Below are 14,791 nucleotides of genomic sequence, written 5' to 3' on the forward strand. Positions count from 1 at the left end.
TGAGGGACAGTTTTACAACTCTTTAAAGTAAACCAAAATCCTCTGTAAGCAGCATCTTTAAAGTCTTTGAACATCCCAACAAGCTTTTCTCTATGCCAAGCTATGATCACCTTGGGGGAATTTATGGTGAGGTCCCTTCTCAGAATTGCAGGGCTGGGCTTAAAGCAAAGTTCCGTGCAAAAGCTTTGCCTGCTTTGGAGGCTTTATTAATCTTGGCAGATGGGAATAAGGCCAGAAGCCAGGGCTGCGGCAGAGGGCCAGGGGTCCCCTCCCTGTTCCTTCAGACTCAGGCATAGGCATGGCCAGCTTCAGAGAGGTGGGTGTCCCTCCCACATAAGGTCTCTGTCCCATCCAGACGCCATGCCTGGCCACACTGGGAAGTGGTGGGTGGCTGTCCCTGGAAGAGGCCATTCACCTTGAATATTTTACATGAGGATTCTTTCTTTAATGTTTTCCCATGATGTATGGAATGTGCAGAGTTTATGAAAGAAGCAATTAAGTGGGCAGAACCTGTAAATCAGGCTGATGTTTAAAAGTATGCTCATTTACTGCTGTGCCATTACAATTATTCTACTTACCCTCTCCCAGCCCACTCCCCTCCCAATCCCATTGACTCCTCAGGCGTGCAGGGTTTCAGCTTCCTCACCTCCCCCTCTTTGTACCTGAACTTTGGAGATAATCTGAACTCAGGCTGCTTCTCCAGTGGGTAAAGCTGGCCTGCTTTGCCTTTTCACCATTATTGTCATAACCAGCCTCTACATGTTTCCTTCTTAGATGTTTACAAATCTGTTCCTTTCTATGAGCTCCTCAACCTTCCCAAATTTCCTCAAATTCTTGTACTATAGATGGGGCTTAACTGAAAGATTGAAAGGTACTGTATAAAGATTAAGGGCTTTGGAGGTGGAGGAGCCTTTCAAACTCCATCACCTTCCAAAACAGAACTCTAGGGTTGTTGTCTGACCTCTTTGAGCCATGGTTTTGTCACCAATGAAACAGAAAATGAGGGAGAATTATACCTTCCAGAGAGAGAAGTTAAGGCATTCAAATGGAGTCATGTGCTTGTACTTTTATTAGTTGGGATAGGGAATGATAACTGCTGTACAAACTCTGAAGTACCAGTGACTTAGTCAAATGGAAGCTGACTTCTCGTTCACATAAACTCCAGTTGAGAGTGTGGTGGGCAGCCTTGCATGTGGTGACTCAGGTATCCAGGCTGCTTCCATCGAGATTCCCTTGAATCTGAGGTCCTCAGAGTCCTCCACAGAGCCCTCTGCAGATGAGGGACAGAGAATGTGGAGGTTAGGATCAAGTCTCAAGTTACACATCACTTCCATCTGCATCCCACTGGCCAGATCAGGCACCTGGCCTCACCTGACTGTGGAAGAGGCTAAGGATGCTATTTTGTTTTGTATGCAGAAAGAGAAAAAAATAGGATCAAGTGAGCATGTAGCACTGTCTCTGTTCCAGCATCCAAAAAATTCTTCCCATCTGCAAATGGCTAAGCACATAGCTCAGAGGATCAGCCCAATAATCCAAGATGATGAAGTCAGGAAGTGTAAAACTAGGACTCAAAGCCAGGTCGTCTGACTCCTAGAGACTTCTTTCCGGGTACCTAATGCATTGTCACAGGAAGGGCAAATATGATGTATTTCGTATACAAACTCTTGTCAGTTGCTAGTGGGTGGGGAAGTGCTGGGTTAAAAGGATTCTGAGGCAATGCTATTAACCATTAGCTGTGTCTGATGTGTGTTTGGAAGGAGGGAGTAGCAACCCCGTCACTCCCGTTCTCTTCTCTAACATCCACTCTAAAAGTGCATGTTCCCAGTGTACAATTCTCTTCACGCCCTTCCCAAGTAGTTACACGTTCACAGATCTGAATGTGGGATCCTTTCCTGGTACTCTGCTAGCACTTTAAATGGACCTCCCCATTTTTAACCCAAAAGGGTAGCTAACACTGGATAATCTCACAGACTTAGGCAGGCCAATGAGGGAAGCATAATCTCTAAGAGGCCTTCATCCGTGACATTCAATTTGCTACCTGTACACCTTTGCCTATGCTGCCCTTTCTGGCTAGGATGCTCTTTTTTATTCTACATTTTCCACATACCAAAATCTAAATGGTATCCTAACAACCAATTCAAATACGAACTCCTCCTTCAGAAATTTTCCTGCTGGCATTAACAGAGTTAATTAAAATTCCCTTCCCCTGGGAAGAACCTATTTGGCTCTTACCATCCTCTGCCTAGTATTATCACAGTTATGTTTATCTTTCTCCCCTAGACTGTAGGATCCTTGGGGACAGCAAACATCTTGCCTTTATTGCCTTTCTTGCTGCCCTACCCTCATCCACAGCCCATTCCCAAACACACACACACACACACACACACACACACACACACACTATCAGTCACTTGGGAAGTTTGTGTAACAAATGTTTGTGTAATGGAAGGATAGCTGGCTGGATTGTGGGTGGGTAGGTGGGTTGCTCCCCTGTGCCCTGACAATTACTGTATATCCATCAGGATATAGAGTCTGAGAGAGGGCACCTTCTGAAAGGAAACTCTTCCAACAGCAATTTGCTCTTGTACAAACACCTGGCCTATGGTTAATGGAGATGTGATGGAAATTTACTGGAAACCCAGCAGTAGCAGCCCCTTTAACCAGATAGTCTCATGCAATGGAGAGAAAACAAGCTTAGAATCAGGTAGACCTATCTTGGAATAGCAACTCTGCCATTTACTCCATGACCTCTCATTATTTACCTCTCAGAAGCCCAGCTTTCTCACCTGTGAAATGGGGATCATGTCTATAGTACATGGTTGCTGTGAGGTTTAAATGAGGCGAAATATGTCTACTTCATAGCACAGGGCTTTGTACTCAGTCAAGAGCAGTTAATACTATTATTACCATAAATATTATTGTCCTGCAGATGTGAACAATGGAACACATTAGCAGGTGTCTGCTCAAAGTGACCTTTGCCAGACATGGACAGCTGTAGCCATCCACTGAGTGCCTCTCTACTCTCGTGCTGTCTTCTAAGGGCAGCATCAAGATTCTCTAGCCTGCTGGGTGATGGGGTCCAGTTTAAGAGTTTTTTCAACATTTATTCAACCAGTATTTATTAAGAACTATATATACATCACGCATTGTGCAAGATGCTGGGGAAAATAGTAATGGAAAGAAACAGAATCCCTGTCTACCAGAGCTTACATAGTGGGGAGAGGCAGTAGACAGATGGCCATATAAACATTATCTGAGGTAGTGTAGTCCTAGATGAGGGATCAAAACACATGACCAGAGCTCCAACGTGCCATGTGACCTTCACCAGGTGACTTCATCCCTCTGAGCCTACGTTTCCTTTTATAGAAGGTCACCCTCAACCTCCTTTTGTTCTGAGGGAGGTTGCCAGGATCATGTGAGAGCTTCTGTTTGTGGGAAGAGCTTTGGAAGGAAAGAGACTCCTGGGAAGGCAAGGGATTGCGAAGAACCCTCTGAATATAGACCTTTCTTGCAGGATATTTTTCTGGCAGAGTTTCCAGCCAGGTGTTACCTCAGAGAGCAAGCAGGCTTGGGTGTACAGACAGCTCTTCCTGGGAAGAAATGGAGGCTTCCTCTCCTTATCAGTAGCTTTGCAACCCTGATGGCTGGCCGTCCTGGGCAGTAGGACCTGGTGTAGAAATGCTGCTCCAAGTTGTCTTTCCTTGACTATGTGGGTAGATGCTCTACCTTTGACCTTATCATCCCATCCCTTCCAATGAAGGTTATTTCTCATGTGGCACTTAGCTGCCAGGGAGCTGAAGATGATGTATTTGTGGTTGTGTGGTGTGTGTGTGTGTGTGTGTAGGGCCTGGCTTTGCTTTCATAAGTTAGCTCTGCTGAGAATTTCATCTGCAGAGTTTTGGCTGGGCATTGTGGATGCTCAGGGACTGTGAATGCAGGGGCTTTGTGGACAGGGTCCTCAAACAATGACAATAACAGCAGCAGCAATAATAATGACTTCCATACACAGCTCTTAAATCCTCACTCCTCCATGGGCCCAAATTTCAGGTCCCTGTCTTATTTACTTGGCAGCTCAACAAGATAAGTAATGCTTTTGTTCCTTTAGGGACATTATCTCAGTGACTCCCCAAGACACTACATAAGATAACAATATAGTGGTTATCATTACAGAGCACTTGGTTTGGAGTAAGCACTGTTCTCTACATTTTATGTCTTAACTCATATACTATCCTATAACATCCCCATTTTGCAGATGAGGAAACTAGGGCACAAAAAAGAAATGCAATTTGCTAGGCTACCAACCAACCTGGCTAGCTGGTAAATCCCAGAGGAGTGTGACTCAGAGCCACACTTGTAAGCTCCACCCAGGCTGTCTTTCCATAGGAGGACATCTGCCTCTGCTGTTTACTTTCTGGAGGTTGGAGGTGGGGGTGTGTGTGTCCTGTGTCTCCTTTGGTAACGACTGTTTTCATCTGTGCAGTAGGAATATCTCTGCCATTATTTCCTAACATCTATCTAACACACCTATCTTTTGAAGCACTTTCTGATCCACACCTCTCATTCTTCCTCCTCTACCTTCCCTTTTGAGAGTTGAGAAGGCTGGGTAAGAGCATGCATGTTACAGATTCCGAGAGCAGTTTTAGTCTCGGTCCACCTTGGAATCTCATTCAGATGCAGATCCTGCTTCAGCAGTTCTGGGGGGGGGGGGCCCAAGTATATAACCTGCTCGGAGGTAGTGCTGAGGCTGCCGTTGTGGGACCACACACTGGGGAGTGAGGGTTTCCACCGTTCTCCTTCACCCTGCCTCGTGGTGCAGCCTTCTGTGTGCTGCCTCCGTCCAAGGTTCACAGGGCTCCCTGACATTTTCCTTAAATCCAGCTCTTGACTCCAGCAGGTCCTGCCAATGGGGACAGGGATTGCTGACCTCATCACTGGGTGAGTCAGGAAAGTCAGGAGGCCTCTCCTGGGAAGCCAAGGGCAGAAGGAGCCAGAAGGCTCCTCGGTGCCTAATCCCTCCAGGTCTTGTTGTACCTCCAGCCCGCATCTCCCAGGCGAGCTCTTTCCACTTTGGATTTCCACTTTAAAGCACAAGTGGTCACCTCCAGGTCAGTTTCTAATCCTTCCCTAGGTAATTGGCCTCAATGAGGTGAGGGCTGGACAGTTATACAGCCCCAGGGCTGCCCCTCCCCTTGCCTCAGCCTCAGACAGAGCTCATTTTATTTCTGGTTTTACGGGGTGCATTTATTGTTGGCCTTTGGGTTGTTGGTGTCTCCTATGCCCAGTGTGGGGGTTTTATGTGGATACTAGGTCCGATTGCCCTTTAGAAAGGTTCTGCTTTTAATTAAGCTTTTTTCTCTAAATGAGCGTGGGGCTTTAGCATTTTAGTGCTTTAAAAATAAACATTTATTATCAGTTTTTTAACGGTCTTTATTATTACATATCCATAATCCAAGCTAAAGTTGACTGATCACCCCAAAGCCTCTGCTCTCTCATCACAGGGAAAGTCTTTATATTCCCCAATGAAGACAGGGAATCACCCTGTTCTAGATGGCAGGGGCAGAAATACATACTGCCTTGCATGCAGAGAGGCCCAGTACCCTCCCCATACAGTCTCTTTTTCACAGGAGTTCCTGGAGAAAAACCAGAGTCCTGCCACTCCCTCCTGCTCAGTTCAGCCCCAGTCAGACAGACATGCTCTGCGCAAGGCTTCTCTAATTCCCCCTCAGCTACCACCTTCCTACATCTTCAGATCCATCTGATCATCCAAAATTTTGCAATCTCTTCTGTCCTATTGCAATTATTGGCTTGCATTTTACTTGTTTTACATATGTGTCCAGTCTTCCTAACAGAATTCATTCAATACACGTTTAGTCAACAAATATTTACTATGTATTAGGATCCATTCAAGATGCTGATGATACAGGGGCAACCAAGGAGAACACCCTCTACACTGACGGAGACTTTAGTCTCATCTGATTAACTATTTAATTACAATTATGGGAACTATTATGACAGGAAAGTACTTAATGATGGCCTGACCCAACTGGAACTATGCATTTCTTGAGTCCAGGCACCAAGTTTTCTCTTTTGAGCTAAGGGATGACTTTGGTCTTCCTATAGAACAAGAAACATGCTATAATTGACAGATTCCTGGGATAGCCTGTTAGTATCCCCTTCTTCTGCACAAATAGAAACCATGGATTCCCCCCAACCCCCTCTCTTACTCCCTGTGCCAAATATGCATTACGGCCTCTCAGCACATATTCACTCCTCTGTTTGCTCTGTCCCTCTGGATCTGAAAGCCTGCAAACTCTGTCACCTAGATCCCCCTGTCCACTGGGTTCCAGGAGGCAGTATTCTCAATAGGGTGGCAGGCAGAGAGAAGGTAGAAGCTTGTCTACTTCTAGTGACACTTCTGCAAACAGTAGTGGAAAGTGACTCTTTTATTTTTACTTTTATTATTTTTAAATTTATTTTATTTTATTGAAGTATAGTTGATTTAGAATGTCCTGTTAGTTTCAGGTGTACAGCAGTGATTCATATACATATATTCTTTTTCAGATTCTTTTCCCTTATAGGTTATTACAAAATAATGAATATAGTTCCCTTGTTGGCTATCTGTTTTATATATACTAGTGTGTATATGTTAATCCCAAACTCCTAATTTGCACATCAACATCTGGGTTTACAGTGCCTTAACAGCAGCTCCAGTGGTATTAGGGTCAACTGCAGAGGTCACTGGTTAGCACCACAAACTTGTGCTTCCAGTAACATGAGCAGTGAATTTGGGTTCATGGGCTCCATCCCAGAGGCTGTATGTAGTAGGTTCACAGTCTCCAGGTAACATCCATTTCCTGTTTTGCTATTCTAGATTTTCCCAAAATGTTGTAACTAATACCTTGAACTAAATTCCTCTCAGCTTTAAAATCTAAAGTGGTTCTTGTTTTTATGATAGGACATAGACTGGTAAACTCATCACCACCACAATCATTTGGCCGCCAACTCACCAATTCCTACCACAGGCACTTCTTAAACATCTTTAAAGTCTGTCTTTCCTCCATCTCCGTGTCATTCCCATGTACTTGGTCTGAAATGCATTTTCTAGACTTGCAACTCAAATGGCATTCTCTAAGTGCTAGTTTTTCTCTCTCTTTCTTTTTCTCCTCCCACCTATCTTCACAATTTTTTGGTAAATCTGAAACTGTTATAAAATATAAAGTTTAATTTATAAAGTGAAAAAAAGATTTTTTCCAGACAAAGAAAAGCTAGGAGGAGACTCACACTATAAAAAATGTTAAAGTAAGTCCTTCAGGCAGAAAGAAGGTGGTATCAAATGGGAACATGGATCTACACACACACACACACACACACACACACACAAGTTCAGAGTTCCAGAAATGGTAACCACATGGATAAATAAATAAGATTTTTTTTCTTATTTAAGTATCTTTAAAGGATAACTAACTCTTTGCGTGCAAATTAGTAGTAATGTGATATAAGGTTTATAGCATATATAGAAATATACAAAATGTATGGTAACAATAGCACAATGACTGAGAAAGGAGAAATGAAGGTAAATTGTTCAAAAGTTCTTTTGAACATGGTATATGAGTTGGAATAATATTACCTGAAGGTAGATAGTGATAAGTTTAAAATGCACCATAAATTCTAAAGCAACTGATAAAATAACAAAACAGTTATAGTTAATAAACCAACAAAGGAGATAAAAAAGGAATCATAAAAAGTACTTAATACAAAACTACTAGAAGAAGAAAAAAAGAGTGATGAATAAATGAAATCAGTAGAAAGCAACTAGCAAGACAGTATATTTATACTAATTATGTCAATAATCATATTAAATGTAAATGGCCTAAACACTCTAATTAAAAGGCAGAGATTGTCACGTTGGATAAACAAGCAAGAACCCAACTATATGCCGCTTATAGTAATTGTACTTTACAGACATAAATTGGTTAAAAGCAAAAGGATGGGTAAAATATGCCATGCTAACACTTATCAAAAGAAAGCTGTAATGATTTTATTAATACCAGGCAAAGTAGATTTCAGAACAAAGAATATTACCAAACAAGAAAGTAACTTTGTAATGTTAAAGGGCTAATTTCACCAGGAAGACATAACATTCTTAAGAGTTTATACATTTAGCAGTAGAGGTTCAAAATCGATGAGTCAAAAACTGATAAAACTGCAAAAAAAAAAAAAGAGAGAGAGAGAGAAAGAGAGAGATCCATAGTAACATTTGGAGATTTCAGTAATTCTTTTTTTTTTTTTGAAGGCAGATTGTTTTATTTTTTTCTATTTAACTATGACACATTATTTTCCTAGTTTCATGTATTTATTTTCCTTTTATCAAAATCTATATTTGATTTTCCTTAATAAAAGAGATGAGTAGTTTAATAATGTAAAGAAAGAATAGCATCTCGATTACAAGTAAGACCCATGTCATTTAATTTCTTAATAATTGATACAGCAAGTAGAGAGAAAATCAGTAAGGATATAAAATTAAAAGACTTTAACAGTACCATTAACCAATTTGATTTATTGAATTTATAGAAAACTATGCAACAAAAGCAGAATTCACATTGTTTTCTGGTGCATACAGAATGGTTAACAACATAAACCATAATCTCCCAAAACTGATTTACTTATAGTTTGGCACACAAACTCTGAGTACTTTTACCTTTGTGTTTTTTTCACATGGTGTTCCTTTGGCATGAAATACCCTTCCCTGCTTATCCATCCTCACCTCTCTGACTAACTCCTGTTCATCTTTCAAAACTGCTCAGCCATTGCCTCCTTTATAAGGCCTTCATCAACTACTCCCTTCTCTTCTGCATGATTGTAATTCTTTACACATACATTTATCCTTGCTTGTGTCATAGTATGTAAAATTGTATGTATAGTTCTCATGCTTCTCCCACTGGATTATAAAGACAAGATTTAGGATAAAAATTACTTTATTATAATTAATAGCACATACTATAATATACTCATTAACAATAGCTGTTGTTGATGGAATACCTATTATGTGCCAAATGCAAATATACATTGTGTCTTTTAATGTAGAGACAATGTTAAGAAACATTTATTTAATAACTGTTATGTGTTGGACTCAGGGATACTATATAGACAATACCCTCCAAAATACATTTAGAAGGAGGTCCTGAGGGCAAGACAATGTGACTCTGCTAAATGACCTTTATTTTGTAGACTCACAAATCACTGTAATTTTTCAAATCAAAGTAGGCAGTGTAAGGATGGCATCTGTCCCCACGCACTAAGGAGATCATCTGAGTATTAGGAAACTTATAGCAATTTACTCTCTTTCAGCAACTTTTGCTTCCAATAACACTACAAGGTAGGGATGTTGACTATGTCCTGGTACAGCCAGTCTCTCTGGTGGCCCCAGTCAGAACCGTCTTTCAGTGAGGAAGCTAATGAAACAAGAACCATTCTCTGACCTCTTGTGCCATCAATGAGAATAAATTACCCCATTCAACGGGGAAGAATATTTTTCATTCATTGATTCTTGCAGCTATCCAATAATCTGGATTGCCTCTTGCACTCAATCTTTCCCTTCAGAAGGAGAAAGTGTCCTCACAAGGGGACACCCAATGTTCATCTCACAAACTTTGCATTTGATTTATCTGTGGCAAGCCAAGGAGAAAAACCAGATTTTTCATCAAGCTTGCCCTTAAATTGTCTGAATCCTTGTCAATGGCATCACTCTCACAAGGAAAAAGCAGTGATTTGATACAGGATGCAGGCCTGGATGGTTAGTAACGTGATCCTAATGTGCTTTTTGGCTTGACTAGGTGGATCAAAAAGTTTGATTCACTTTTCTTGCTGCAGAAGTCCGGTATTATTGGACTAGAAATGAAAACCATTTTTCTTCCTCAATCAGGGAGAAAGAAAAACGTTTGCCAAGTCATTATATATAACAGATTGTAGCAGGAAGGTGCTTAGGAAAATGCCCAAGGCAGGCAGTTACCACACAGCACCAATACAGCAAAACATAATTGGCATGGCAAGGGAAATGTGCCATGTCTTCTTTGATGATGACACCATTGAGGATTTCCCACTTAGAGAGCCAGCAAAATGACTGGCATGTAAATTGGCATCATGGAAGCCCAGCAAACATTAATACCTGCTGCTTAGAGTGGAGTTCCTACTTCAGTTAGGTTCTTTTGTGGCAAGACTTTATGTAAAACTCTTTGCTTTGTAAATTCGTGGCTGTTAAGGTGGCTAGATCTTAGGATTCCAGGAACATTTTCAGGCACATGGAACGCTGAATTTTCAAACCAAAAGCTATCGTGGGAAGAGCATAATGAAAACAAGCCTAATGTATATAAATCAAGGTCAAGGATGATGAAGGTCAAGCTAGTAGTTCCCTTCTTGGTTTTCCTTCCATAGACAGACTATTTGGTCAGGTCCTTTCTACCAATAAAATTGTGTTTACTAGATGACACTTAAGTTGTTTTCCCATGTATAATTCCAACTAGAACTCCAGGTCCATGGTATAGTTCAAAATTGTCAGCTTATCATGAGTAAATGTGTTCCTCCCTTCCTCCTTCCTTTCCTCCCTCCCTGAGACCCTTGTGGTTTGCAGGCCACAAGCCCACTGTCTTCATGGAACACAACTGGGAATGAAGAAGCCCCGGGTTCTGATGCTTAAAGGGACATTTACTTGATTTCTACATGCTTTTATTTCAAATAAGACTAACAGTTTTTCACGGGACTGTGAGGTTCCAGAGGGCAAGTACATCAGCAGTTTGGCTTGCTAGCGCCTAAGACAACACCTGGCACAAAGTAGATGCTTAATAAATATTTCTTTAATGATTCTGCATTTACCTCCTCTCAGGATGTTTCATGAGAGGTAAAATATATGAAATCACTTTAAAAGTTTAAGAACAGTGGAAACAAATATAGTCATTTTCAGTGTCTGCAGCTAAAGATCTGAGTCTTCACAGCAAAAGAGAGAAAAGCTAGAGACCTTAATAGATCAGAACATGTTAGAAGTGGAAGGATCCATTAAAAAAAGAAAAAACTCCACTTGTTTTCTAGCTCCTGATTGTCTGGATAGATAAGAAAACCAAAGCTTGAGGAAATGTGTCATTGCTGCTCCTAGTAGCACCTAGTATTTATTGAGTACCTTCTATGTCCCAGTGCTATTCTAAGTACTTCATACATTTCATCTCACTTAAACCTCACAGCAACCCCATAAGGTGGACACTATTGTTACCATTCTATTTAACAAAGAAAACAGAGACACTAAGAAATTTGACCAAGGTTACCCAACTAGTAAGAGGTCCAGCCGGAATGCATGTTTTAATCGGAAAGAGATGGAAGCATGCCTCAAGTAAGAGTCATGTTTACATACATTTCTATCAGATATAATTATTTATCAGAGCTAGATTTTCTAAATCAACATAATTAGGGTCTATCAGTAATGGCAGAGTTCTCCAGTTCCAATGAGTATGTTAGAATTAAGACCCCTGAGCGAGATTCCAACCACATCAATCATTAGAATCAGTTCCGTTGTTTTCCTGAGAAAGAGATATTTTCACAAATGTCTTTCACAACTTAGTTTTTGACAATAAAAATCAGTTACATCGGGAATTCCTAGGTGGTACAGTGGTTAAGAATCTTCCTGCCAACGCAGGGGACATGAGTTTGATCCCTGCCCAAGGAAGATACCACATGCCACAGAGCAACTAAGCCCGTGCACCACAACTATTGAACCTGTGCTCTAGACCCCATGAGCCACAACTATTGAGCCCATGTGCCGCAACTACTGTAGCCCATGTACCTAGAGCCCATGCTCCGCAACAAGACAGGCCATCACAGTGAGGAGCCCGCACACCGCAATGAAGAGTAGCCCCCGCTTGCCGCAACTAGAGAAAGCCCAGGTGCAGCAATGAAGACCCAACACAGCCAATAAAATAAATAAATAAATAAATTTATATTAAAAAAAAATCAGTTACACCACTTCACTGTAAGGTGATTCCAGATGCCATTGAAGTCTAAGTCTCCTTTCTCCCTAGCTTTATAGTCAGATCTGAATGGAAATTCCTGGGCAATTAATTCAGCCATTTGGACCTCAGTTTCCTTTTCTGTAAAATGGGGATAAACATACACACATCTGTAAGGTGGGAATTAGCCCACCATATTGCAGTGAAGATTACAGTAAAATCTGTAAATGATATCTATCATAAGGAACTCAAAGGGTGTCCCTAAGTCCCATTTAGAAAGCATTTGAAGTTACTCGGACAAGGCTTAGGTTTATCATATCCCTTTTCCAGACAGAAAAAATTAAATATTTCAAGGAAATTGTCACTTTTAAGTACTTCAAATTTTGAAGTATTATAAAATTAGATGCTATTGCATACTTTTACCTTTTAATGATAACAAGGTCCAGTGGCAACTATCTGAATATTCTCTGTTTGTGTAGTTTCAGGCATAACTCAGATGACTGTATTCCCAGTGAATTTATTTTAAATCATACTAAAATGCAGATTTTCACTCAATGAGGCTGTATTCCCCCAAATCCATTCAGATTAGTGAGGTTTTAAAACAAATCAAATAATCCTTCAGAGTGCCTCACTGCCCACCTAGCACACACTTAGCTGCTATATTGTTGACATAAGCCTGGTGATGTGTTCACAGAGAGCAAGGCATCAACACGTGCTTTCGGGGACCTTACGATCTAAGACAAACACGCTGACATCTCATGGCAAGAAGTTTAAGAACAAATCAGAACATATGCACAGTGAGAATATGTGAGACATCTCTGATGCTCATTCTTAAAGTAATTCTTTTCCTGAATTATAACACAAAGCTTTCACAATTCAAAGAGAACAGAAACAGGTAAGCAGAATCTAAGTCCCACATTAATCAACCCTCTATAACCAGTGACTATAGGATGTTCTCATATGGGTGTGTGTGCGTGCATGTGTGTTTGTACATGTGTGTGTTTATTTGTGTGTATATGCATATACATAGTGAACATGTATGTAGTGAATATATATACGCACATATAAACACAAACATATTCTTATTTTTTGAATAAAAGCTAAATCATGCTCTGCAAACTATTCTGTAACCTGCATTTGTCACTTAGCTGTCTATCTTTAGAGGGACTTGCTTGTATTTATTGAGATCTTTGGACAGAAGAAAACAATTGATGTGTAAGTTAGGTTTTCGTTACTGAGTTAGTTTTACAGGAAAGGTTTAGGTGAGGGGAAAAGAGTTTGAGATGGAGGAAACGGGCAGAGAATATGAATAAAAATGGTTTTCAACAAGAAAACGACATTTTATAACAGAAGCAGGGAGAGAAATAAAGGTTAAGGGACTAAATAACAGCTTTCAAAGCAATAAGTCAATTCCGTGCCCACAACCAGAATCCAAAGCTGAGCTAACTAGTTTAAAACAGTATCAGAGGTTTCACGTATGAACTTTAACCTCAACAAGGAAACAACTAGGTGACAAAGGATCGGATCCATCCTTCTAACAGTCCCAGACTGGGATCACTACGCCCGTGAAAAATAAGTCATGGAGGAAGGGAATGGGAGAAGGAGGAAGAAGAAACTTACCATTTCTTGTCAGTGAGCACAGTGGAAATGGGTTAAGTTAGCTCAAAAAAGACTCGAGTCCCTTCTGCACTAATTGTGTTTCAGTATCGAAAAGGAGATGGGATTTTGCGGCTCTCTGTTGGCTTCCACGATTAGCTGAAAAAGAGCCAGAGAATTTTTTTAATAGAGGCTCTTCTGTAAAGAAAGCGGGGAAACAATAGCTAGCTGTCACAGCCAGCTGATATCTGCCTTTGATCAGCCAAATGAATGTTGCAGGCATTTCTTATAGAAAGGAGATTGCTTATCGATCTATATCAAAATATGCATGCTAATCCCGGGCAGCAGAGAGTATTTTCAAGTAGAGTTAATAATCTGATTGCTGCCCTGTCTGGAGCAATTCTCTGAACTCGGAGCTCTAATCAGTCTAGGGTCTTGCAGTCAAATGTACTTTGCTGTTTAAATTTGGATTCATGACATTGATTGAGGAGCCCTTGTAAAGGTGTTGACAAATCAAATTGTTTGTTCCAGTAGTGTTTTGCCAGAGATCAAGTCCAAAGTAATACGCAGTGAATTTGTTCATTACTAGTAGGGTGAAAGGAATGATAAAATTCACCTGCATCATTATCACAGACACAAGCCCAATAAAAGATATGTTCTATCTGAAGAAAATGTAGTTTTGTGGGTGCTCCAGTGAGTTATACAAGGAGGGGTGGTAGTGCTCCTAGACTGGGAGGATATTAGATATGTTTTAAGAAAGATGGGCAAATAAATGTATTCCATGTTTGAGATCACAGCACTTTATTTTGTTGGCAAAGAAACAAAAAAGATGGACAGGTAGATGTCATGCATTAGTGGAAGAAGCCCTTAGCCACCCAGACCTGTGAAGGGTAAGAGGTTTCATCCACAAGAAGAGGAAGTAACAAAGGGGAAAAGCAACTAGGTCCTCAAGATTGGCCTCTGCTCAAGGTGAGGATCGGTGGACCATCTTTACTTGCTCCCGGCCAGGACCAGGGACTGCATGAGTGAAAGTAGCTTCAATAAGTCTATAGGCCCTCATACCTCTCTCTCTGTTCTGAGGCTGACTTGGCAGGTGCTTTAAGGATAGATGGTGTGCAGGGGACTGTCTGAGGATGGGTTCTCCGAGAACCCTGAGACAAGGTGTGAGTGCAGGTAAGTAGTTTATTTTGAAGATGATCCCAAGA

Source organism: Hippopotamus amphibius, chromosome 16, assembly GCF_030028045.1.
Source record: "Hippopotamus amphibius kiboko isolate mHipAmp2 chromosome 16, mHipAmp2.hap2, whole genome shotgun sequence".
NCBI lineage: Eukaryota > Metazoa > Chordata > Mammalia > Artiodactyla > Hippopotamidae > Hippopotamus > Hippopotamus amphibius.